Source organism: Octodon degus, unplaced genomic scaffold (genome assembly GCF_000260255.1).
Source record: "Octodon degus isolate 3935 unplaced genomic scaffold, OctDeg1.0 scaffold00117, whole genome shotgun sequence".
NCBI lineage: Eukaryota > Metazoa > Chordata > Mammalia > Rodentia > Octodontidae > Octodon > Octodon degus.
The window spans coordinates 7,150,432-7,155,248 of record NW_004524693.1 but is presented as its reverse complement, the minus strand read 5'-3'; the positions used below and the strand labels follow the sequence as shown (position 1 = coordinate 7,155,248).

The window sequence follows — 4,817 nt, the reverse complement described above, 5'->3', positions numbered from 1 at the left end:
TTAATTCTTTTACTGCAGTGTTTTTCAGATTGGGTTTCCTCCCTATGTTTCTATGGTTGATTCTTCAGATGTCATGTGTTCAGAGAATTCTTTTTTTATTTCAGAAAAGAATTCTGCTCTGAGTTCCTCTATAACTTTCTGCTGTTGCTTATTTACTATCAACCCTATTAATTCATACATTTGAGCTGAGCTAGTAGAAAAGAATTCCACTGTGAGTTCCTCTATAACTTTCTGCTGTTGCTTATTTAATATCAAGACTGTTAATTCATACATTTGAGCTGAGTTAGTGTCCTCTGCACTTGTTCTGGGTGGGCATAGGGTTTCCTCCATATGTTTCTGCGTTTGATTCTTTACTGCAGATGCTACTAATTCAGGGATTTCTTTTTTTATTTCCAATCTCAGTTCCTCTACACATTTCTGCAGTTGTTTCTTTATTTCAGAAGCCATTAATTCATTGATTTCAGTTGTGTGATTCCCAATTTGTTCTGTTTTCGTGTCCTCTGCACTTGTTATGTGTGGGCTTAGGGTCTGAGATTGCATTTTGCTCCTTCTTGTTGTCATTTTGTGTAGCACTGTCTTCTGCCCTTTGTTGTAGAGCTTTGGTGCAGTTATAACCTTAGCACCTGCTGAAATTCAGGTGCAGATCTACAAAGTTTGGATTTATCCAGCTGTTCCTGGCTTGGGTCTGGCTGCTATGCTCAGCTCCTTCCTGTTGCCGCCCTTGGGAGTGAACCTGATGTGTCTGTCTGGCAAGATGTTCTGCTCCTGGACTAGCTGGGTGGTTCTGTCTCCTACTCTCTCTGCAGGGATTGTAGCTGCAGGGTGTCCCCTAGGCCTGTGTGCCAGGCCTGAGCTGAGTCTGGAGGGGACAAGGTGGAGTAGGGGGTAGAGGCAGCTCTCCCACACACTCACTGGGCCTGAGCTAGGAATGGATCTGGTGGTTCCAGGAAAGTGGCAGAAATTCCTACTTAGTGGGCGGGGTGGGGTTTGCTACGGAGTGGTGGTGTGGGGTCCGAAGGGTGTGGAAGAGAGTCTCACCCATGCTACGCCTGGGCTGGGACCGGCAGGTCCCGCTGGTGTAGGGTAGCAGGAAGCTCTCCCACACACTCACTGGGCCTGGGCTAGGACTGGATCTGGGGGTTCCTGGAATGAGGCAGAAATTCCTACTCTGTGAGCGGGGTGGGGTGGTACTAGGGGGTGAGGGGGCGTCCCAACGGGTGAAAAACGATCTCTCCCACGCTCTACCTGGGCTGGGACTGGTAGGTTCCACCAGTGCAGGGTAGCCGGAAGCTCTCCCACACACTCATAGGTCTTGGGCTAGGACTGGATCTAGCAGGGAGGTCTTTGGCTCTGGCTTTTGATACCTTGTTCTTCACTTTCATCTGTGGTTTTGTTTTTTTTTTTTTTTTTTTTTTTTTTTTTTTTTTTTTTTTTTTTTTTTTTTTTTTTTTTTTTTAGAGATTGAACTCAGGCCCTTGCGCTTGCCAGGCAAGCGCTTATTCTACTGAGCCATCTCCCTGGCCCAGCACTTTCATCTGAAACTTCATCATGATGTTCTTATTTCTACTAAGGTACTGTGGGGTTTTTTTGTTGTTGTTTGTTTTTGTGGGACCATGGATTGAACTCAGGATCCTGCACTTGCCAAGCAAGCACTTATTCTATTGAGCTATCTCCCCAGCCCCTGAAGATACTGTTTTTTTTATATAAGTTTACTTTATTTTAGTATGAACATGAATTACATATGGATAAAAATAATACAAGCAGAAATTTAGAAGTAGCTTCCTTTTTAAGGCAGAAATACAAATATTATCTGAACACAAAATAGGTATATTTTCGCTATAAAATAATTTGCTTATTATTGTTGTCTTTAAACCATATATTCACCTGTTGTTTGATTTGGTTCTGAGTTAATTATCTTTAATTTTCAGATGGCATTTTGGCTTTAATTTCAAATGTATTCATATAAAAAGAAAGACACATAACTGAAGAAAGCATTATATTTTTATGGATATATGAGGGCATACTGTTATTTACATGATCCATAGCCAAAAAATCTTTTTTGTAGCAACATTTGGATATTTATTACTCAATAATTTGCACTGAAATATATGTACATTACTAGGAATAATTTTTTTGAACTTAGAAATGGAAAATTTTCACCCATGACTTCTCTCAGCTTAAGAAAATTCACAAATGAGATATTGCCAATAACTCCCCACCCTAATTTTAACAACTTTTCAAAATGTAAGAGATGTGCTCAAAATATATGGTGGAAATTTAAGTATAAAAATAACCACAGTGAGGCCCGTGGCCACTGCTCCCTCTCATGGCCTCCTCTGCTCTGGACACTGCCTGGCTTGCTGGCCGCTTCCTGAGCCAGGCCTGGAGGCCTCTCCCACGATTGTCCTACAGACCTGCTCAGAAAGTGGTGACTGCTGCCGCCGAGAGTCACCCAGTGGACAGGCAGGCTGAAGAAGCACGACTGTGTCTTCCCACACACCTTGTTCACTGCTTCTGCCACCAGGTACCTTCCGGTTCTCCCCCAAAGTCAAATGACTAAGGTCAGTGCTTCAAGGTGATTCAGGAGGAAGGTACTGTTTTTTGTTTGTTTGTTTTGTTTTTGTTTTGGGGGGTGGTTGGTAGAACAAGGGATTGAACTCAGGCTCTTGCGTTTGCCAGGCAAGTGCTTATTCTACTGAGCTATCTCCCCAGCCCCAGTACTGTTGATGACCACTCAGACTGAGCCTTTTGCTACAAGTCTCTGTTTTCCTTGAGCCCTCACCAAAATTATCCTTAATAATCCATTGTTAGAATTCTAGGCTTTTTCTCGCTGGCACTTTAATATTGTTCTAATTGCTAATCATTATCCAGTTCCAGAGCCACTTCCACATGTCCAACGTTTGTTATAGCAACATCTTACTTCTTTTTTTTTTTAATTTTTATTTATTTATTAGAGAGAGAGAGAGAGAGAGAGAGAGAGAGAGAGAGAGAGTGGTGTGTGTGTGTGTGGCCAGCTCAGCCCACCAGGGGGCGGTGCTGGCCGGCATGTGGCGCCGGGGGATCGAACCGCGGTCCCTGATGCCCTGCCAAGCTTGTTCTAAGTAGGTGCTTCAGACCACTGAGCCATCTCTCCAGCCCCAACATCTTACTTCTGTGGTATCACTTTTCTGTCTTTGTTTTGTACTGTGATAACAGGATGCCTGGGAGTGGATAATTTATAAAGGACATAAATCTGTTGAATTTTTGGAGACAGTTCGTTTAAAGATCAAAGCATGCTTCATGTCCCATGAGGCTGCAATCTTTTTCTAAGGTGGAACTTTGAACACAGCATTCTCTGGAGTGAAGGAATTCTGTGCCCTCATAGCAGAGGCAAAGATGGAAAATCAAAAAGCAAAGGTGCCTTTTTATAGTGGAATGAATCTATTTGTTGAAGCAGAGCCCTCACAATGTTAACACCTCACAGAAGGCTCCATCTTGCCACACTTGCTTTGGTAATTGAGTTTCTAAAACACGAATGGAGGGCAGGATGTACATTTAGATCACAGAAAGTCTATACTGTTTGATTCTAAAAGCACAACATTCTGGAAAAAAAGTATAGAAACAATAAAATGATTACTGGTTGCAGAAAAATGCCTCTGTATGATACTATAATCTCATTTATCTAAACCCATAGAAAGTACATCACCCAGAGTGAACCATAGCATAAGCTATAGTCTTCTGAAAAAAATGATCTGTCAATGGAGTTTCATTGGTTTGAACAAGTACATCATTCTAGTGGTGGACATAGAATATAGGGAAGAATGTGCAAGTTATGAGGGTGGGAGAGAAATGGGCAATCGCTGTACCTTTTTCTCAGTTTTACTGTTAACCCAAAACCATTTGAAATGCAGACTCATAAAAGGTCTGGGAGCTAGGAATGTGGCTCAGTGACAGGCCTGTTACCCAGGATGCATGAGGTCCTGGGTGCAATCATTAGTAGTACAAATAAAAAGCTAATAACCAAGTGTGGTGACATACATCTATAATCCCAGCATTCTGAGAGGCTGATGCAGAAAGATAACAATTTCAGGCTCCATATGGGCAACTTTTTGACTTCATGGAACATTATCTCAGAATAAGAAATGCAAAAATTACTGGATATGTATCTCAGTATAGAGGTCCTAAATTCAATCTCCAGTACTAAACAAACAAAGAAATAAGCAAAGAAATAAAGTGACCTTACTGTTAACAAAGACTGTAGTGTTAAGAATTCTCATTTTACTAGTGGGATACAAAATAGGACAGCTACTTTACAAAAAGTTTGACATTTTACTACAAAGTGAAATATTTACATACCATATAGTCCATGTAGTCTGCTCCACGGAGTTTCACCAAGAATAAAGCAAAACTTATCTATACAATGATTGCTACAAGGATATTCATAAAAGCTCCATCGGTAATAATCAAAAGCTAGAAACAACCCTCAAATCCATCATATACAAATACATAAATAAAGCATTTGCTCAGTCAAAAAATGGACTGGGTTCTCAATGCACACTGTGACAGTGATGAATCACATATAATTCTGTTACATACAAATAATGCGCAAATAATGTGTATTATTCCATTTATACCAAACTTCAGAAAATGCAAATCTGCTCTTTTATTGGTTTTTTGGTGGTACTAGGGATTGAATTTAGGACCTTGCACTTGCCAGGCAAGTATTTATTCCACTGAGGTATCTCCTCAGTCCCCAAAAAATGTAAATCGGTAGTGATAGAAAAATGATCACTCTTTACTTGATCATGGAAGGGAAAGGCCAACAGAACTACCATATA

The 4,817-nt window shown here is 41.0% G+C and overlaps 1 pseudogene; it reads left to right on the top strand.

Annotated features, from left to right (window-relative positions):
- The first annotated feature begins 2,326 nt into the window (after positions 1–2,326).
- Positions 2,327–4,817, top strand: part of LOC101571515 — a 31,006-nt pseudogene continuing 28,515 nt past the window's right edge.